Source organism: Chionomys nivalis, chromosome 8 (assembly GCF_950005125.1).
Source record: "Chionomys nivalis chromosome 8, mChiNiv1.1, whole genome shotgun sequence".
NCBI lineage: Eukaryota > Metazoa > Chordata > Mammalia > Rodentia > Cricetidae > Chionomys > Chionomys nivalis.
In genome coordinates, this window is record NC_080093.1 from 90736927 (window position 1) to 90760160 (window position 23234).

Here is a 23234-nt window from a genome sequence, read left to right on the forward strand (position 1 = left end):
CTCATCTCTAAATGGGATCTCTGTATTTCACTTCCAGCCCATAAGACTGAGGAACATTAATTGCATAAGAGGGCATAGGGATACTATAAGAATAGACTGAGCTCCCAAGGTCCAAATGAGCAACAGAAGGAGGGAGAACATGAGCAAGGAAATCAAGACCTCAAGGGGGGCACCCACCCACTGAGACGGTGGGGCTGATCTATTAGGAGATCACCAAGGCCAGCTGGACTGGTACTGAAAATGCATGAGATAAAACCGGACTCACTGGATATGGTGGACAATGAGGGCTGCTGAGAAGCCAAGTACAATGGCACTGAGTTTTGACCCTACTGCATGTACTGACTTTGTGGGACCCTAGCCGGTTTGGATGCTCACCTTCCTAGATCTGGACGGAGCAGGGCGGACCTTGGACTGCCCACAAGGCAGGGAACCCTGACTTCTCTTTGGACTGGAGAGGGAGGGGAGGAGGGGAGTGGGGCGTGGGGAGTAGGGGGAGGGGGGAGGGAAAAGGGAGGCGGGAAGGAGGCGGAAATTTTTAATTAAAAAATTAATAAAAAAATACAAAAAAGGAAAAAAATCAGAAAAGGAGTTGTCTTCAGTGTGCAATATTTCGTAGCTATAACAGTGTACACATGAAGTTGAAATGGCTGGGACAACACGTGCGTGCAACCCTGGATAAAATTGAGCCAGCATGGATCAGGATCTGGGCTTGGACTCATAAAGTCCTATCTCCTTGTGAGAAGCTATTAGCAGTTGATGGTTGCTGTGGGAGAGACAATATTGTCAATATGTGGGCTACGAGAAGCTACCCATCATCCCACATCAATGCATATAGACGCTGAACTAAATGGACTCAGAGCATATTTTTTTTAATTAAGGCAGTACATGATATTGGATGAAAAATGTAAGAAGGGGATTAGAATTGAAGATGAAAAATGGTAGAGTAGATTTGATTTAAAAATATTATATACATGGGAGTCATTATGGGGCTAGCAAGAAACCTGGTACTAGTGAAATTCCCAGAAATCCACAAAGATGACCACAGATAATGCCCTAAGCAATAGTGGAGAAGGTCCCTGAACTGGCCTTGCCCTGTAGTTAGATTGATGACTACATTAAATGTCACCATTGAATCTTCATCCAGCAACTGATGGAAGCAGATGCAGAGATCAACCATGGAGCATTGGACTGAGCTGTCAAAGTCCACTTGAGGAGTAGGAGGAATGAGAATGAGAGCGAAGAGGTCAAGACCATAATGGGGATACCTTCAAAAACAGCTTACCTGATCTAATGGGAGCTCACCACCTCCTGCCTGATAACAAGATAACCAGCATATGACCAAGCTAGGCCCTCTACATGTGGGTGACAGTTTTATGTCTGGGGCAAACTGTGGAGCCACTGAGACCAGAATTTATCCCTATCGCTTGTGGGGGCTTTATGGAAGCCATTCTCTTTGGAGGAATACCTTGCTCAGCCTAAATACAGTGGTGAGGGCCTTGGTCCTGCCTCAAAGCAATGTGCTAGACTTTGGTAACTCCCCATGGGAAGCCTTACCCTCTCTGAGGAGTGAATGGGGGGAGGGATGGGGAGAAGGAAGAGAGAGTGGGAGGAGTGGAGAAAGTGGGAACTGGGATTGGTATATAAATTGAGAAAAGATAGGTTTTTAAATATAAATTAATTAATTAAAAGAATTAAATTTTAAACTTCATTTCCTATTTTGTTTCTCCTTTTGAGTCTCTCTGTTCAGCCAATTAGCTCACTTATATGCTGAAAGAGGTAGTTGGAGTATTTAATTTTGGAATTTTTATACATTCTCAATATGAATAAGCTGACAAAGACTTTTCTCTTATTATGTAGGTTATCTTTCATTATGGTGCTTATTTTCTTCACAAGACAAAAGAATTTTTTATTTCATGTCATCTCATTTGTCAATTTTTCAGGTTGTTTCCTACATTAATCCCAGTCTTTTCAAAAGTTCCTTTCTTTAGACTTTAGCTACACCCCTTTACATATATACATGTATACATTATAGGTAAGATCTGCATATGAGAGAGATAATATTGTTTTTCCCTTTCCGAACTTATGTATCTTCACTTAACTTAATCTTTTCCATGTCCACTAAACTTTGATTCTGAGATATTGAGTTGGGTTAGCCTGGGGACTTGGTCATAAAGAAGAGACAGGTCAGCCATGGTCAAGAGCATTCACATATGATTACTGCACTGAGGAGTACTTAATGGCTTTCTGAGAAATGCTTCAGTTACTGTTTTCTGGGGGGGGGGGGACAAGTCTTTTAGCATGGCCAAACCTGGCTAAGACTTAGACAATCTCCATAAAATATTACCATCAGCACTGCCATTTTGGAGGTCCTGTCTTGGAGTCCTAACATCTCTATACCCTCAACCCAATGCTAAAGCTGGATGGGACCTGGATCATTTTAAACCCTCTTAAGACATTTGGAAGAACGTCTTTAAATAAAATGTATCAAACAAAACCAGACTTTTTCAAATAGGATTTAAACTTGGAAAGAAAGAAGGAAGAAGAAGAAGAAGAAGAAGAAGAAGAAGAAGAAGAAGAAGAAGAAGAGGAAGAGGAAGAGGAAGAGGAAGAGGAAGAGGAAGAGGAAGAGGAAGAGGAAGAGGAAGAGGAAGAAGAAGAAGAAGAAGAAGAAGAAGAAGAAGAAGAAGAAGAAGAAGAAGAAGAAGAAGAAGAAGAAGAAGAAAGAGGAAGAAGAGAACCACCACAGCAATAATAGGAACATCAAAAACATAGCATAGCCTGGGGGTAATACAGTTTATAAGAATATTCATTACTCAAATAAACACCTGGATTACCTGTGGTAAGAATAAACATTTCCAAAAAAATTGAAAAAGTATGAGTCTTATACTAGCTCTAACCAGACAAAATTATAGCATAGCAGGAGGAGTCACTAGCTGAAGTGCCACAGGAACTGGGGAGGGAAACCAACTTCAATTCAGTCCCACTCCCACAAATAATTAGGTAACCCAAACCTGACTCAATGGGGGAAAAGAAGTATAAGGAAAAGGAAGAGAAACAGAAAGAGAAGACAGCACCTCAGCGTTAGTTTAATAGGGAGTTAAGGACATAGAGCATGACCTGTGGAAAATTGAGGTTGATAATATGATCAAAATACATTATGTTAAATTCTCAAGGAGTTATTAAAAATATAAATTTTAGAGTTGGAATTGTAGCTGCACCTGAAAATGATGTTTTTTATTGTTTTGAGCTACTGTTTGTAATAATTTATATTAACAGCTACAAGAAACCAATATAGTTAAGGAATTTACTCAACTAACGGAAGGGCAATGGAGATCAAGCCAAGGTTTTCAAAAATGTTAGGCCAGTAGAATAACATTAAACTTTTTGCCAGTCATTCCCTTCTCCTTTTCTTTTTTCTTTTTATTTAAAAATACTACATTTTGGATTCAGGCAGACACCCCCTCTTCAAACACAGGCCAAGTACTTCATGAGACAAGTTAGGCCATTCACCCTCAGAACTTCCCTACTCTCCAGCTTCCAATAGAAGTTAATCCTCCCAGGCTCCATGATTACTGTGTCTCAACCCCCAAATCAGGCAGATATTTTTTGTTCAAACACAGTCCGTGCCTACCAAAAGACCAGATAGGCCACACACTCCAAGACCTTCCCCCACTCTCTCTATTCCCCCAGCTTGAATCCCCAGGATAATCTCTAGCCCTACAACAGAACACCAGGGGAGCTTACTCTCTAACCCCCATCCATGATTCTTGAGGATCTCACAGGCCAGTGACCTCTGTATACTCCTTCCCTTAGCTTCCAACAACCTATTAAAATCCAGACAGGAAACAAAAACCAAGGAACAAAACACCCTCCTAAAACACGCAAAACCAGAATCTGCATCTAGACCTACAATCACCCCAAACCCAGATGACTAGACGCCAGAATAAAAATAAAATCAATAGCAATCAGGGCAATATGTCTCCATAAGAGTCCAGCAATCCTACCACAGCATGCCATGAATATTTCAACATAGCTGTAGCATAAGAAAAATAATTTAAAAACTAACTGTAAGAATATGATAGAGTTCTCTAAAAGGAAATTAATAAATCCTCAAAGAAAAGTCTGGAAAACACAAACAAGCAATTGGACAAAATGAATGAATCCCTTAAAGAATGCCAAGAAACTATAAACAAAAAACTGAAGGAAAAGAATAAAACTGTTCAAGACCTGAAAACGGAAATAGAAGCGATAAAGAAAGTCCAAACTCAGGGAATTTAGGAAATGAAAAATGAATAGGAACTACTGAAGAATGCTTTATCAACAGAATATGGGATATGAAATAGAGAATCTCTCTCAGGCATTGAAAATACAATGTAAGAAATGGATACATTGGTCATAGAAAATGTTAAATCCAGGAAAGCACAACTTGCTATCTATCATACAGAAGGGACCAATAGGAGAGTGACCAGTCACCAGGCGGGACACCCCACTCTCTATGACTTCCACAGTTGGGCAAAACCCCAGGTCCCTTCTGCAACTGTATCAGCTTTTCTAGCCAGCCCCCAAGAGAGCTTCTTGCATGTAGGCTGCCCCAATACCCACTCCTGTCCACCAGATCCCACAAGCTACAAGCTAAATCCTGGCCCCAAACTCACCTATTCTCCTGCAACCTTGGTGGAACTCTGAAAAACAGCTTGCTACAATACAGAGAGGACGAAGGGGTGAGTGACCAGCCATGCGGCTGGACACCCCACATTCTAGAACCTACATAGTAGGGCAAAACCCTGGGGTCCTACTTCAACTGCTGTGGCTTATTTAGCCAGCTAGCAGGAGAGTTTCCTGCAGGAATGGCTGTCCCAATAACCACCCTCATCCACCGAACCCCTTGCCCACAAGCTACAAGCCACATCCCAGCCCCAAACTTATTTCACCTCTTGTAACCACAGTGGAACTCTAAAACACAGCTTGTTAAAATATTGAAAGGACCAAGAGGTAAGTGACCAACTGCCTGCTGGGACACCCCACTCTCTAGGACCTCCTTAGAGGGGCAAAACCACGGGTCCCTACCCCTACCTGCCTCAGCATATCTAGCCAGCCCACAGGCAGGAGAGTTTCCTGCTAAGAGGACCAAGAGAGAAGGCCAAGAGAGGATCTCTAAAGCACAAGCTATGACTGCACAGAGTGAGCCAAGAGAGCAAACCAGGAGAGAAGACCAAGAGAGCAGGCTAAAAGAGACCACAGAGGCTCCTTGAGACACAGATATGGACAGTACAGAGTAGACAAAGAACAATTCCCAAAGACACAGATAGCTACTTCAAGGATTGGACCATGACACAAAGACACTGCCAGCATCAACCAAAGGAAAAGATGAGTAGGCATCAATGCAAGAATTCATCCAGCAATCTAAAAAGCAACATGGTACACCAGAACCCAGTGGTCACACAACAGGATGACTTGTCATGCTAACTCAGAAGAAGCAGAAGAAAATGACTTTAAACATAACCTTATGAAGATGATGGAGACCATTAAAGAGGAAATGAAAAATTCCCATAAAGAAATCAAGGAAAAGATAAACAGAAAAAATGGAATAAATTAATAAATCTTTCAAAGAAAACTCAAGAAAAAACAACCAAACAGGTGAAGCAAACTGTTTAAGACTTGAAGACTGAAATAGAGACAATAAAGAAAATACGAACAGAAAAAACTATGGATATGGAAAATCTGAATAAGCAGACGAGAACTACAGAGGCAAGCATAACAAACAGAATATAAGAGATATAAGAAAAAAATCTCAGGTGTTGAAGACACTATAGAGGAAACTGATTTATTGGTCAAAGAAAACATTAATGATAACAAATTCTTAACACAAAATAACCAGGAAATCTGGGATACCATGAAAGATCAAACCAAAGAATAACAGGAATAGAAGAAGGAAAAAAACTCCAGCTCAAAGGGACAGAAAATATATACAACAAAATTATTGAAGAAAACTTTCTCAACCTAAAGAAGTACATCCTTATGAAGGTACAAGAAGCTTACAGAACACCAAATAGACTGTATCAAAAAAGTGCTCCCCTCACCATACAATAATCAAATACTCAGACACAAAGCAAGACTCAATAAATACCATAACTTCCTTCATCCTATCAGACTACCAGGGATTAAAGCTGGATTTCAACAATAAAAAGAATAGAAAGATTATAAACTCATGGAAAAAGAACAACTCTTTATGAAATAAAAATGAATCAAGACAGAAATAAGAAAGAAATTAAACACTAAATGCAGAACATACCCAAAATTATGGGGTACATTGAAATTGGTACTAAGAAGAAAGTTTATAACACTAAGTGCTGACATAATGAAATTTGAGAGATTTTATACTTGCAACTAAACAACACACCTGAAAGCTCTAGAACAAAAAGAAATAAGCATACCCAAGAAGAGTAGACAAAAAGAATTAATCTACACAGGACTTAAATCAGTAAAATAGAACAAAATAACACTTCAAAGGATCAGTGAATCAAAGAGATTGTTTTTGAAGAAAGTCAAGGAGATAACCAAAGCCTTATATAAACTAAGAGGCAAATAAATACTACACAACTAAAAAAAAAAACAGAAATAAAAAATAGAACATAATAAGAGATAGCAACACAGTCCAAAGGATCATTAGGTCATACTTATAAAACCGGTACTCCACAAAATTGGAAAACCTTAATTTTCCCCTTACTCTGTGTCCTGTGCAGCATAAGCTATGATTGCTGTTTTTGATCTTAGCCATTCTTACAGGTGTAAAATGGAATCTCCAGGTCATTTTGATTTGTATTTTCCTGATGGCTAAGGATGCTGAACATTTCGTTACGTGTCTTGCAGCCATTTGAAATTCTTCTATTGAGAATTCTTTGTTGAGTTCTGTATCCCATTTTAATTGGATTATTTGATATTTTGATGTCTAATTACTTGAGTTCTATATATATTTTTGAAATAAGTCTAATATCTAAAGTGGAGTTGGTAAAAATACTTTCCCATTCAGTGGGCTGTTTTTGTCTTATTAACTGTGTCCTTTGCTTTAGAGAACCTTCTCAGTTTCAGCAGGTCACATTTATTTATGGTTGCTCTCAGTGTCTGTGGTATTGGGGTTATGATTATGAAGTGATCTCCTGTGCCCATGCATTGAAGGCTACTTCCCACTTTCTCTTCGGTCAGGATCAGTGTGGTCAGATTTACACTGAGGTCTTTAATCCATTTGGACTTCAGTTTTGTGCATGAAGATAGGTATGGATCTATTCGCCTTCTTCTACATACCAACACCCAGTTATGAAAGCACCATTTGTTGAAGATGCTTTCTTTTTTCTATTGTATAATTTTAGCTTCTTTGTCAAAAATCAGGAGTTCATAGGTATGTGGATTAATATCCGGTTCTTTGATTCGATTCCATTGGTCAACATCTCTGTTTTTATGCCAATAACAAGTTGTTTTTATTACTGTAGCTCTATAATAGAACTTGATATCAACAATGGTTATGCCTCTGAAATTCCTTTATTATCCAGGGTTGTATTGGCTATCCTGAATTTTTGTTTTTCCATATGAAGGTGATTATTGTTCTTTCAAGGTCTGTGAAAAATTGTGTTGGGATTTTGATGGGGATTGCATTGAATCTAAGGATTGTTTAGGGTAGGATTGCCATTTTTATTATGTTGATCCTACCTTTTCAAGAGCATGGAAGATCTTTCAATTTTCTGGTATCTTCTTCAGTTTCTTTCTTCAAAAATTTAAAGTTCTTGTTTAACAGGCCTTTCACTTCTTTGATTATTATTACCCCCAAGGTATTTTATGTTAGTTTCAGTTAATGCGAAGGGCAAGTTTTCTCTGATTTCTTTCACAGTCCCTTCATTATTTGTATGTAGGAGGGCTACTGATTTTTTTTTAGTTGATCTAGTATCCTGTCACATTACTAAAGGTGTTTTTCAGCTGAAAGTTTCCTGGTAAAATTCTTGAAGTCATTTATGTATATTATCATATTGTCTATGAATAGCAAAACTTTGACTTCTTCCTTTCCAATTTGTATCCCCTTGATCTTTCATTGTCTTACTGCTCTAGCTATAACTACAAGAATTATGATGAATAGATATACAGAGAGAGGACAGCCTTGTGTTGTTCCTGATTTTACTGGTATCGCTTTGAGTTTCTGTCCATTTAATTTGATATTGGTTGTTTGCTTGCTGTATATTGATTTTATTATGTTTAGATATGTTTCTTGTATCCCTGATATCTCCAAGACCTTCATCATGAAGTGGTGTTGGATTTTGTCGAATGCTTTCTCAGCATCTAATGAGATGATCGTATTGTTTTTAATTTTCAGTTTATTAATATGGATTACATTAATAGATTTTGATATATAGGACCATCCCTGCATGTCTGGGATGAAGCTGACTTGATCATGGTGGATGATTTTTTATGTGTTTTTTGATTCAGCTTTCCAGTATTTTATTGAGTAATTTTACATCAGTTTTCGTGAAGGAGATGGGTCTGTAATTCTCTTTCTTGGTTGAGTCTTTATGTGGTTTTGGTATCAGAGAACTCTAGCCATATAGAAAGAGTTTGGCAATGTTCCTTCAGTTTCTATTATGTAGAACAATTTGAGCATTATAGGTATTAGTTCTTTTTTGAAGTTCTGGAAGAATTCTGGGCTAAAACAGTTGGACTCTGGGCTTTTTATTGGGAGGCTTTTGATGACAGCTTCTATTTACTTTTAGTTTTTGGTCTATTTAAATTATTCACCTGTTTGTTTGACATGTTTGTTTTGACATGAATATTTGACATGTGGAACATAACTAGAAAATTTTTCATTTCTTTTATATTTTCCAATTTTGGGGAGTACAGGTTTTTGTAGTATGACCTAATGATTCTTTGGATTTGTTCAGTATGTGTTGTTATGTCCCCCTTTTCATTTTTGATTTTCTTAATTTGGATGTTCTTTCTCTGCTTTTTGATTAGTTTAGATATGGTTTATCTATCTTGATGTTTTTTCTCAAAGAACCAGCTTTTGTTTTATTATTGCATATTTTTATGATTATTCTTTGTAACTCTTTGTCTAAAATTTTATCAAATACACTCTCTTTGCCATAGGTTATCATGGAGTTGGTTATTTTTTAGAAACTCTATAGACTGTAATTTTTTTGATGCCTTGAACATTCAAGATTCTTTGGAAATTTCATCTCTGGAATTAGTGCCTTGCATTTGCATATCAAAATTATCCATATGTTTTCAGTATTAGTTTTAAGGTGTCCAAACATGACTAGGTATGTTGAAGAATGAAATTAAGAGCACTACTCTTTGCATATTTAAGAATAAATGTGCATAAATGTGGTTATTTAAAAAATTAAAACTTTACCATACTGTTCCAAAATAGTCATTATAACTGAAGAGATGAGAGAAGGGAAAGGTCCAGAAGTAGGAGTCCATGAGACATGGAAGCAGAAGTACAGTAGGTAGAGAAGTTACACAAAGAAAGACCATCTGAACAGTCCTCAATCTGAGTCTCACTTTTTACCTATGTTAGATAATGGTCACCCCTAACCTCCACATACTAAATTAAGTTGTTTTGGGGTGTGACTCTGTGTATGTTTCTGATATTAAATCACATTTTGTACAGCTGAAATGAGACTATTTCAGCGTGCATGCATACTATTTAATTAATTAAAATTTTCAGTTTGCCTTGCAAAATAATACTAGGTAACAGGATAAAAGACCACTTTTACCTATCAGTCTACTAAAGTTAAAATCTCCTTGGATTGAAAAAAACAGGACTATAGTGGTATATTATTTTTTGTTTTAATAAACAAATTTTGTCAGAAGCTCAGTGCAAAGCAACCATACTAGTCAGTCACCCAGGTCAGGCAGTGGTTGCATACACCTTTAATCCCAGCAACCACAATAGTTAGCCACAGAAGCCAGGCAATGGTGGTACACACCTTTAATCACAGATTTTATGTGGAAACAGTTACCCTGACACCCAAACCACATAAAGACCTAACAAAGAAAAAGAATGATAAACCAATTTCTCTTATGAACATACATGTAAAAATGCTCAGTATAATACTCACAAACCAAATTCACCAACATATCATCTGCCATGGTCATCTGGATACATCTCAGAAATGCAAGGATAGGTCAACAACTGAAGGAGGTCAAAGGGTTATAAACTGAATAAGAAGAAGACAAAAGTTTATTGCAGATTATACAGTAGTTTACATAAGTGACCCTAAAAAATGTATCAAGGAAACTACAGATGATAAACACTTTCAGCAATGTAGTTGGATACAAAATTAATGCACAAACATCAGTTGTTCTCTACATACAAATGACAAACTGAGAATGAATCCAGGATAACAACATCTTTTACAGTCTCAAATCATATAGAATGAATATCTTGAGGTAGCTCTAAGCAATAAATAAAAGTTGTGTATGATAAAAACTTTAAGATATTGGAGAAAATAGCTGAAGAAGATATCAGAAGATGGAAAGATCTCACATGTTCTTAGATTGATAGGATTAACATATTAAACATGGCCATCATATAAAAGCAATTTACAAATTCAATGCAATCCCCATCAAAATTCTAAGAAAATTCTTCACAGACCTTAAAAGGAAAAAACTTTACAAAGTATCACTAAAAACAATTCCCAATTTCAAGGAATACTACAAAACCATAATAATTTTAAAATGCAGAATGTAATTAACATAAAAACAGATATGCTGCTAAGGAATTGAATTGATGGCTGATATAAATTTATACAGCTATTGGTACCTGATTTTTTGTAAAGAAGGTGTAGGGATATAGCCCCACCCATTGGGGGCGTGTTTGCGTTGGGCTAATGTTTACGGATAAATCTGCCGGGCATGAGCCCAGCAGCCCTTTTTTTCTCTTGTTTTGCTGTGCTCCGCGGGAACCTGTGGTCCTGTAAGTCTATTTCCTTATTAAAGCTTTATATATTTATATAATCTGTCTGATTCATTTGCGCCACCACATTTTGGCGCCCAACGTGGGGCTCGAACCCATGACCCTGAGATTAAGAGTCTCATGCTCTACCGACTGAGCTAGCCAGGCCACAACCAGGGGCTGGAGAGATGGCTCAGCAGTTAAGAGCATTGCCTGCTCTTCCAAAGGTTCTGAGTTCAATTCCCAGCAACCACATGGTGACTTACAACCATCTGTAATGAGGTCTGGTGTCCTCTTCTGGCCTGCAGGCATAAATACAGACAGATTATATAAATATATAAAGCTTTAATAAGAAAATAGACTTACAGGACCACAGGTTCCCGCAGAGCACAGCGGAGCAAGAGAAAAAAGGGGCTGCTGGGCTCACGCCTGGCAGATTTATCCGTAAACATTAGCCCGAGGCGAACACACCCCCAATGGGTGGGGCTATATCCCTACAAGAAGGTAGGAACATACACTGGAAATAATGCCATATTCTTCAAATGGTGCTGATCAAACTGGTTGACTAAATGTAAAAGAATCTGAATAAATCCATGCTTATCACCTTTCACAAAACTCAACTTTAAATGGATCAAATACCTCAATATAAAACCAGATACACTCAACCTGATAAAGAAAACTGGGTAATAATCTTGAGTACATTGGCATAGATGAGAACTTCCTGAACATAAAATCAAATGAAATTCCTAGTACTAGAATTAGATGATATCTAATTAAACTGTTGTCCAAAGGGGTAACATGGGAATCCCCAAACAACCCAAGCTGTTTCTAAGACTCTCAGTAATTCTCCACAATTTGACAGCAAGGTTGCCTTGCTGAAGAAAATGCCTGCACAACTCATTGAACATGGAAAAGTCAAGCTGGTGCCTACATAGAGCCTTCAACCCTACATTCTATTGTCTTTGGTATAGGAAGGTAATTGGCAAGCTACCAGGTACAGCCACAAACCCTTTGAAGCCAGTGATGATTCATATGTAGTTTATAGTCAATTTAATGTCTTTATTTCAGCCAGTGGGAATCATATCTAAATATTCAGAGATCTAGGTATGGCTCAGAATGTTCAAAACATGTAGTTACGAAGGGAAGACTATGTCATGGCATCTCTCTCATCACTTTCATGGGGTAATAGGTAGGCTTCACATAAATAAGCAATATGACTTTAGCTAGAATAAGCTGTCAGCTGTAGGACGTTATGCACAAGCAGGCTAGGACATACTAAACTTTAGTTCCTACAAAAAGTTGGGTAATTACCCATAGGATTCTCAATCAGGGAGATCAAATTCTAGTTAAACTTTTATGGTTTCAGAACAAATACAAGATGGAGGAACCTTTGCCTTGCCCTGCCCTGGTCTACAGGGACCTCGGATAAAACTAAATATTGGTGGTCTAAAAAAGTACACGGTAATAACATGGTTTGAAATGGCATGTTGTTATACTCATAGATCAGTGCCTTCCTTAGCAATCATCATAGAAGCTTCCTTCTGCTAAAGATGAAAACAAATACAGAGAACAAGAGCCAGCCATTATTCAGAGTGAGAAACTTTGAATAATTCAGCCTTAAATGACATGTCTCCTTCAAATTCCTATGCTAAAAGCACTGTGAAAGTGGAATCAAGAAGATTGTAAAAGCCAGAAGTAATGGACTACATAAAAAAAAAACAAGGATTTCTAAATCATCATCAAAGTTCATATGAAAGCATGAGATTCAGGCAATGTCTTCTAAATATATATTGTGGCTTCCAGTTTACTGTTTATGGGATTTCTGGGTATGTGAATAGTGGATCTCTGATTGTTGTGCCATCTCCTGGGCTCTTTTTATTCTCTTTGTCTGTACTGTCCAAATCTGAAATGATAGTTTTTGTTTTATCCTACTATATTTTATTTTGTCAATCTTTATTATTATCCCTTAGAAGTAGTTTATTCTTTTCTAATGAGATACATGAAGAAATGAACCTAGATGGGATGGGAAATGAAAAGGAACTGTCTCAAGTATCTCTCTCTCCATCTCTCTCTGTCTCTCTGTCTCTCTCTCTCTCTGTGTGTGTGGGGGGGGGTCTGTGGGTGTGGGTGTGTGTTGTGGGTCCCCTAATCAGGGCATATTGTGTGAAAAGACTCTATTTTCAATCGAAAGAGAAAATAGATGAACAAAATTTAATTTTGAAGCTTAGAATTTTCATTGGCTCTGGAATCAATACAAACATACTTAAATTTATGGTTCAAAACCGAGTTTTGCAACTTATGAACAAGTAGTAGGTCTCTATTCATTTAGATGCTTTTTCATTTCTCTTTGCAGTGTTTTACAGTAGAAAGAAGTCCAAAAGCAGCCTTATTCATATCCTTAATCTTTGACAAAACTGTCCATAAATATCAGCAGGAAAAAAAAAGAATTTTCAGTAAATGGTGCCTGAAATATAGGTAGGTGTAATGAACAATAAGAGGATCCTCATTTATCATACAAAGGCAAATATTAAATAAAAGTAGATCACAGACACTTTTTGTGAGAATTACTGATTTCTTAAAAAATCATGCCAAAACACAGCAAGAGATGTTTAGTAAACTAACTCATTAATTGGTTGATTAAAATTAAACAATGAAATCATTAGATTTAAATAGATGTAAAGAACTAAATATATTTCATTAAAACATGAACATTGCAATGTATGGTGAGAGAAACAGTGAAGAAAAGGAAATTTCAAGCTGCAGATCAATAGAATGTTTTTCATGAAGGTATCTAGCCAAAGACTTAAAACACATAAGGAAATCTGGAATAAACAAAAATAGAAAAATAACCAATAAGAAAACTGGTATAATATTTAAAAATAAATTTCATAAGAAAATGTATGTTAAAAATTAATAAGAGCATGAAAATGCACTCAAATTATCCTCAAAATGATGCAAACTCAAACACAATGTAAGATCATTTTAAGTTCATTCAAACAACTACAGGTATAAGCGATGACCATGGCATATGACCAATTAACATACACTGTGGGGATGACAAATGGTTCAGTTACTTCAGAAAACACCATGTCTCTGTTTGAAAATAAATTTTTGTAGTCAGAGACTATTTGTTCATTCCCAACTGCCCAGACCGAAAATAACCACATGGAAATTGTATTAATTAAAAAATTGCTTGTCCTATTAGCTCAGGCTTCTTATTAACTAACACATCTTAAATTATCCAATTTCTCTTATTCTATGTATTGCCACAAGGCTTGTGGATAACCTGTAACATTCTGACATCTATCTATATGACGTCTCGCTGACTCTGTCTACTCTCTCTATATATATCACATTTCCAGCCTGGCTATTTTGTACCCTGCTATAGGGCCAATGCAGCTTCTTTATTAACCAATAATAATAAAACATATTCACACCGTACAGAGGAGAATTCTCCATCAAACGTGCATTTACCATGTCATCATAGATAAACCCTAGATATGTTTTTACATAATATCTACATATTCAAGAAAAAAACATAGCTCATAAAATATTTTGTAGAGAGAAGAAATTAGACTTACTAGAAGGATGAATTTAGTCAAGATTTTTCTTTTTGAGAAAAGGTGTACAGCCATTTTCTTTGCCTCTCTATTCATAATAGTTAAGAAATAAAAACATTGTAAATATCCTTCAACCAATGTATATATGATGAAAATGCAGTACATATACACTATGGAATATATTCAGCTAAAGAAAAATGAAACCATGAAATTTGTTGGTTAACTAATAGAACTATAAAAGATCATATTGAATGAGGTAATCCTGACTCAGAAAGAAAATGTCGCATGTTCTTTCCCATGAGAGGCTCCTAGATAGATCCATATCTTCAAATGAGAGAAATATCCTAAAGTAACTGCAGAAACCAGGAAAGTAAAACAGATCTATTGTCAGGAAAATGGTCTGGTGAGCAACAGAGTAGGGGAATAGCAAGATAAATATGGTCTTATCAGGTAAATAGATAAGGGGTCTTGAGGGATGGAGAAGGGGATAAACACAGAAGAGAAAGGGGGTGACAAAGCGGAATAGCAGTGTACAAATGATTTCATGGGAGAAATAGGGAAATGGAGGGTTTTCTAGAAAGGGAAAAGAGAAAGGGGAAAAGAGAAAGGGAAAAAAAGAAAAGGGAAAAAGAAGAAAGAGGGGTGAAATTACAGAAAGGACGTCTTTAAAAGTCATAAAGAATCATACTACTCACTATTTAAAAAAAACCCTATAATACATGTAATTCTTTTCATAAATACTCATATATAATGTTAATAAACTTTTATAACCTAGGCTGATAATGTTCTCTTAAAAAGTCAAAAACCATGTAATAAAATCCCCAAAAACAAGCAAAAATGTTGTCTTTTGACTTCTTGGACAAAGTTATCCTTGAGACTCTCAAACATACAGCTCATTACTATTTCCCTTGTTTTCCCCCTTGAGATGAACTTACCCAAAGTTAAAACACTATTACTTAACATACATACCATGCACTTAAGAAACAGGGCCATCTGGCCCATATCTGGAACTGTCATGAATATACCCTCTTTTCTGGTACCAGAAGTCATAATGAAGGCTTCCAAAGGAAGGAGGCAACCAACAGTCCTACCCACTTGTGATGTCTATGGACCACAGCAACAACCAGCATGGTACGATAACCCTGAGTGTGGTAGTGACATGCATACCTGGGCAGTAATCACAGCTCTCTAGTTGGACTATAATGCAGGAAAGAAACCATTACTGGTACCAGAAATCTAGCTAATAATTCAGTGCTTGAGAAGTCATGCTTATTTGAGAAGAACCTACAACCAGTACTTTATTAAAACATCATAATACCTAGAAACAATTTAAACATTTTCCCATATTCCAAAACCTAATGCCTTCCTCACCCCTCATCAAGGAGCTTGCTCTTGGCATCAGATAAAATCAACAAAGAACACCCACCATCAATCAAGATGCAAAGTTTTGGAGCCAAGACCCAATGGATACATCTACAAAACATTCCCAAACCTGAGGCTCAAAGAACTTTGTAGAAGGGGAGTTAGAAAGATTGTAAGACCTAAGAGTTAGAGTTTGCTTTGAGATTGTTTCTCCCCATAATGTCAAAAGTTATACCCATAAATTCACACCAATATGACTTCCTAAGCATGAGCTAAGAATGAAACCAGTATGCATGCCAAAGTGAACAAGGGAAAGCTGATGAGGCCTCAGCCCTAAAATTATAGGCAAATAAGGAATAATGAGAGAAAGAGAAATATTCTTTTCAATGGAAGAACACACCAATTGGATTTCCACAACCAATTTTGGATTAGTCAGCCCTAAAGACATACATACAAATAATACTTTACAAACTGAGCAGGTTATATTTAGAAATATATATGCACACATATACACATGCTATGTAACCAAGATATCCACAAACCACTGAGAAGTGACAATACAATATGATAAGAAACAGGAATGTTTAAAAGTAGGGAAGTTGTTCAAAGGGTTAGAATATGGAATATGAGTGATGGATTATTAAGCAAGTCTTTACAGAAAGATTCTATCTGAACTTGCCTTAGAAAGATGAAATCAGTAGAGTAAGAAAGTATTTTCTCAACGTAATAAATGATTTACATTCCTCAAACCTTGTAATAAGAATCTTTTAGGGGTTGTTGATCAGTTAAATGGTTAAGAACATTGGTTGTTCTTACAGAGATCCCAGGTTTGATTGTCAGCGTCAACATGGTAATTTGGGACTAATGTGACTTTAGTTTTAGGATATTCAGTGCCCTCTTTTGACCTCTGGGAGCACCAGGCAATCGAGTGGTACACATAAAAACATATATGGAAAATATTTATCCACATAAAATAAAAATATATCTTGAAAGGTCTTTTAATCCCATTATTTACTTGGACAGATGTCTTTTGTGTATAAATGGCCATTGATTCATTGTGTATTTCTGGCATTTCCATACCCATACTTAAACATTCAGTATCCCTAACTGCCAAGAATAAAGGTCCTAAAAGGTAAGTTGTTGAGTGGAAGGACCAGGGATGACAAATATAGAAAATGAGAAATAAGACCCCAAACACAATACCTGGGACCAGGAGGTCTTCTATAACCTGATCACTTATGTATATCAAGTTTACTAACAGTACACCATCAAATAACTATTTACAGGGGGAAATGTCTAAGGTCAGAAGGGATCTAAGTCAGACAATATTGGCAAAGAAGATGTGGGATACCTCAGACACAGCTGACTATAGACTGATGACTACAGTCCAGGAGGAAGAGTCAGGATCCCAGAAACCTTGACTCCTATGAGAAAGCACTGGCTCCAGCCCTAAACTGGCCTTGCCAAATCCACTCTTGAACAAGGACACAAAACTGAAGTTTTTTTTTCTCCTTGCCTCAAAGCCTCTGAGAAAGTCTGTCTGGCTCCCCACAGTTCAACTAAGATTTCTTGACTTCCTTTCAAAGGTAACTATTCAAGTTTCTCTTGCATCAATGTAAAATTGTGCTTAAAAAATCAACATACATTTGCTGCAACAACAAAAGAGATTGCTGGAGCAAGGATGAGATGAATGATCCTGTTGCTTCTTCATTTTAGACCTGAAAATATCAGGCTATAGTATTCCCTTCTCAATCCTTTCTGGATGAGTAGTGTGAACAATATGAGAAAGGGAGATAAGAGAGGTAGCAAGAAATTTCAATCCAGCCACTGAACACTGAGACTTGGATGTTTTCATATTTGAATTTACTCCAAACTCTCAAACAATTCCATAATTATTACAAGCACAAACACAGACACAAACACAGACACACACACACACAGAGACACACACAAATCTAAGTCACTGTCTGTGAGTGGGAATCTCAGTCAGTCTTTCTCAAGGATATATCATAACTAGACATAAGGGGAAAAGCCAAGCACCAATGCCAAGCACCTAGAATGCAAATGCAAGTTAGGTGATACTGCAGTCTATACTGCTCCTGGCAAGAATATATGCTGAGTGTGTGAACTCTGCTCCAACTCCCACAGCACTGTTGTGTGCCTGCCTATCTGCTCTAATAGATCTTTTTCTTAAGCAACAGTCTGCCTCAGTTTCCTCTTTTCATAATGATCTGAGCCTGGGACATGACTGGTAGAAGGAGATTGTTTGAGGCTCTCTCTACCCTTGCTGTGCTTCCTCCACCACAAGCACTGGCTCTATGAACCATTATGGTGAGGGAAGTTATTTCAGCAGGCAAAAGAAAAGACATTCTAGGGATATGTACAAGGCCCAAGAGTGTGGAATTACAAATAGAAGAAGTCTACACATGGATGAGGAAACTAAAAGAAAATCATCAGTGGTGCAGGACAATTCTATATTCTGTCAATTACATTTTAAATAAATGCTGATTGGCCTATAGCCAGGCAGAACATATAGGTGGGAAAACCAGACAGGAAGTAGAGGTGGGGCAATGAGAATAGGAGTATTCTGGCTTCTTTCTCCCAGCATTCTGTTCTGTTTACTCCACCCACCTAAGGGTTGGCCTATCAAATGGACCAAGGCAGTTTCTTTATTAATTAACCAATGAAAGCAACAGATTAATACAAGACCCACCTCCATCATTTCCCCTTTTTCTGTTTAAACAAAAAAGAAAGGCTTTCACTTTAACATAGTAAGATTATATATAGCAAAACAGTTATCAAGCAAAAATTACAGTTACAATATTTATATCTATTTTATCTTTTATCATAACTAAGGAAAACTATAACTATAACTAACCATTCTTCAACTCCATCAAGGACTCCAGAAGGATATAATATTACCTAAGCAAACAAGAGATCCAAAACTCTAGAAATGACAGAGACATCTCACTGCCTGGACAGTCACCCAAAGTTCTTTTGTACTGTTGGGGCATCCATCTTCAGCCTTCAGGCCCATAGTATCCAGCAGACATTTTCATCAAGCAGGAAATTCCAAAGACAGTTCAGCCACTTTTTGCTGTGTCCTGCAGAATGTCTCGCAGACTCTTTTATGAGTCAGGAATCCTGAAAAACCGTCTCACCTTTAGGCAAGTTCAGCAGTCCTCTTTCTGTGGGTTCTCTGTGTCCAGTTTATACAACAGTCCAGGCAAGAGCAGTTTCTTGCCCAAATGGCTATCAAACTCCATAAGGATCCTCTTCGATGCCCATCTTCCTCTTGAAGTAGATTGGTGCTGCCAGGAGTAGACGTGTCTCATTGTCATGAAAAGCCCTAAGTTATTAAAACATTAAAATGCCATATTCTGCAGTCTTTGAAAAGTATGAAGAATGCCTATCTAATTGAAATATATCTCTATAAATCTAGAAAATCTAACTACTAGGTTGACTATTATTGATGATTATCCATTAGCAACCTATATTTCCTAATTATACATTACATTTTTAAATGAACTACACAATCACAATACCTTAATCAAGATCAGAAATACATATACATATAACAAAATTGACCTTAAAATCCACATCAATGCAAATTATTCATATCTATATCATATCCCCCTTTAAATGTAAAAGAACATTTATAAAGAATATAAACAATATTTGGGAACATGGGCGCAGTTTTTTCTCTCCAAACTGCTTCCTGCTGAATGGGGGTGTCGTTAATTAGGTCTTTCATGGTATAACCTGTGTGCCAGGGTCATTTCAGTTGGCAGTTGAGTGAAGTAATTTTTTGAGGGTGTTCACAGCAACCTTTTGGGAGGGCGTGGTCTATCATACCATATTGGGATAGAAACAATCCAAAGAGCCTCATCCTCTGTGAAAACAAAAGAAGACCCTCTCCAAAGCATCATATCCTTAGTCCCAAATTCTGAAGTCATAATACCCTTATGATATCCATTCTGGTCTAGCTTGGCAGCCCATATAATGAAATGTCTCTCTTTACTTAGCTCCTTTACAGTCAAAAATTTTAAAGAAAACACAGTGTACATAATCTAGACTCTCTGTGAATTTTCCATTTTTACGTGGCTTATTTTTCTTTATTTCTTTTAATCTATAACTATCTGTACTCTGTCTCTTTAAAGACTTTACCTTTTTTTAAGACATTAACTTTATTCTTTATATATATTTTTTCTCTCTTTCAAGCCTACGTACATTCATCCAACAGTGTCTGAATCAGTTCTATTGTGAATCTGTAATTTTTTTACTATCCAGGAGCATTTCTTAAAATGTTAAGCACTTCTTAAAAACTTAAGTTGCACCATGCACAGATAATGCGGTACCGCCTGTGTCCTGCTCAGTCCAAACCTTAACTGCGCTGTTATTATGGTAATTATGGTAGTTCCTGCCTGAGACCAGCACAGTTCAGCATGGCGGAGCTGAGCCCTCCTGCCTCAGAGCCATTTGGTGCCCCTGAGCCACACACAGTTCCAGGCACACAGCAGTCCACATTGCCGGCAAGCAATCCATAGCACTTTACTCCAAATGCTCCATTCAAAAGCTCTGTCTCCAGCAGGAGCCAGACAGAGATCGCGATGGCGGCACAGCCCAGAAAGCCAGCATTTTAAAACAGTCAGTTTTTTCCTGTTGCTGAGTTAGGACAATTTCTTTGCCGCACGCAACCCACAAACAGCAAAAAGCTGTCTTAAATTCTCTGTGTCCTTTTTAAGCCCTCTCAGGTTTTACGTGGAGTTCATTAGCACGTTGGGTGCCACTCTGTTGAAGTGTGAGCGGCAGGGCTGCGTCCCCGGCACCCGGCCACCCGCATGGCTTAGGCCCCAAAATAATTACATGGAAACTGTATTCTTTTAAACACTGCCTGGCCCTTTAGTTCCAGCCTCTTATTGGCTAGCTCTTACATATTGATCTAGCCCATTTCTAATATTCTGTGTAGCACCACGAGCTGGCGTACCAGGAAAGATCTTAACCTGCGTCTGTCTTGAGTGAGAGAATCATGGTGACTCACTGATTCGGCTTCTTTCTCCCAGCATTCTGTTCTGTTTACTCCACCCACCTAAGGGTTGGCCTATCAAATGGGCCTAGGCAGTTTCTTTATTAATTAACCAATGAAAGCAACATATTAATACAAGACCCACCTCCATCAGTAGTGTTCATAAAAAAACTGACCACATGCTTTTCGGTTTTCAGCTGTAGCAGAAAAAAGCTGTGCCCTTTTAAAATGCCGGCTTTCTGGTCCATCCTGCTAGGGCAAATTCTAACTCTTTCAGGCAAGCAATCTAACTATGGAGCATTTTAGTGTGGTTCATAAGCACACTGCTGCAGCATAATTGCTGGCAGGGACCTTAAAATGTCATAGAGTTGTGTAAATAAACATGGCTCTGGTTGGTACCTCTGCCATGAGGCTGGAATCGCAGAAAGCTAAGGAATAGGCTGGATCCAGCCATCAAAGCCACGGTTTTAATCCTACCCATATTGCTTGGTAAATTAAAGACTCGTGGTCAGAAAAAAAAAAGAGAGATATACAGTAAAGAAAAATTCAGATGAAGAAAACCTCTGAATAGTTTACTGTGTTTTAAAGAATATATGCTGGCAGGGATAGAGAGATGGCTCAGAGGTTCAGAGCACTGACTGCTCTTCCAGAGGTCCTGAGTTCAATTTCCAGCAATCACATGGTGGCTCACAGCCATCTATAATGAGATCTGGTACCCTCTTCTAGCATGCAAGCATACGTGGAAGGAATGTTGTATACATAATAAATAAATAAATCTTTATATATACTGGCTTGGGAGAGAAAAGAAAAAGGTTAAAGTCCTTAAAATAAAAAATAAAAAAGAGAGTAGTTGTATACACCTTTAATCCCAATACTTGGGAGGCAGAGGTAGAGGGATCTCTGTGAGTTTATGGTGTGGTAACATATACCTTTAATCCCAGCACTGGGGAGGCAGAGACAGGCAGATCTCTGTGAGTTCAAGGACAGCCTGGTTACAGAGTGAGTTCCAGGACAAAGATACACAGAAACCCTGTCTCAAAAAGCCAAATATTAAAAATAAAAGAAATAGAGGTTAAAATAAAGCCGTGTAAAGATGAAAAATTCACAGAGAGCCTGGATTCTGTGTATTATTGTGTTTTTTTTTTTTAAATTTTTTGACTGTGAAGGAGCTAAGTTCAGAGAGATGGTTCATTGTATGGGCTGCTAAGCCAAACCAGCATGTATATTATAAGAGTATTATGACTTCAGAATTTGAATCTAAGGATGTGATGCTTTGAAAAAGAAGTTCTCCTTTTGTTTTCACAGAGGATGAGACCCTGTGGATTGCTTCTAGACCAATATGGTATGATAGACCACAACTTCCTGAAAGGTTGCTGTAAATATCCTCAAAAGTTTCTTCACCCAACTGCTGACTGAGATAAACATAGCACCCAGGATATACCATGAAAGAACTGATTAACAGTGCCCCCATAGAGCACTGAGCAGATTGGAGAGAAAAAAGCTATGCCTATATTCCCAAATATTTTTATAAATGTTCTTTTACATTTAAAGGGGGATAAAATATAGATATGAATAATTTACATTGGTATAAATTTTGCTTTGTTGATATAAATTTAAGGTCAATTTTGCTATATGTATATGTATTTCTGATCCTGATTAAGGTATTGTTATTGTGTAGTTCATTTAAAAATGCAATGTAAAATTAGGAAATATAGCTTGTTAATGGATAATCATCAATAATAGTCAAGCTGTAATCATGTTAGTTAGATTTTCTAGATATATAGAGATATTTCAGTTAGACAGGCATTCTTCGTATCTTTCAAAGACTACAGAATATGGCATTTAAAATGTTTTAATAAATTAGGACTTTTAATGACAATGAGACACATCTGCTCCTGGCAGCACCAATCTACTTCAAGAGGAAAGTGCGCATTGAAGAGGCTTCTTATTGAGTTGGTTAGCAATTTGGGCAAGAAAATGTTCTTGTCTGGACTGCTGCATAAACTGGACATGAAGAAACCACAGAGAGAGGACTGCTGAACTTGCATAAATGTGAGATGGTCCTGCAGGATTCCTGCTTCATGAAAGAGTCTGTGAGACATTCTGCAGGACTCAAAATAAAGTGACTGAACTGTCTTTAAAATTTCCTGCTTCATGGAATTGTCTTTTGGATAATATGGACCTAAAGACCGAAGATGGATGCCCCAACAGTACAAAAGAACTTTGGGTGACTGTCCAGGAAGTGAGATGTCTCTGTCTTTTCTAGAGTTTTGGCAGTTGCTCATAATGCACTTTCTGTTTACTTAAGTAATATTATCTCCTTCTGGAGTCTTTGATGAAGTTGAAG

General features: G+C 37.4%; 1 non-coding gene across 1 annotated transcript; it reads right to left on the minus strand.

Moving 5' to 3' along the window:
• Window positions 1-11034: 11034 nt before the first annotated feature.
• Trnak-cuu (transfer RNA lysine (anticodon CUU)) lies at window positions 11035-11107 on the minus strand. Its single transcript has one exon. It is a non-coding gene; the product is annotated as a tRNA-Lys (tRNA).
• Window positions 11108-23234: the final 12127 nt, after the last annotated feature.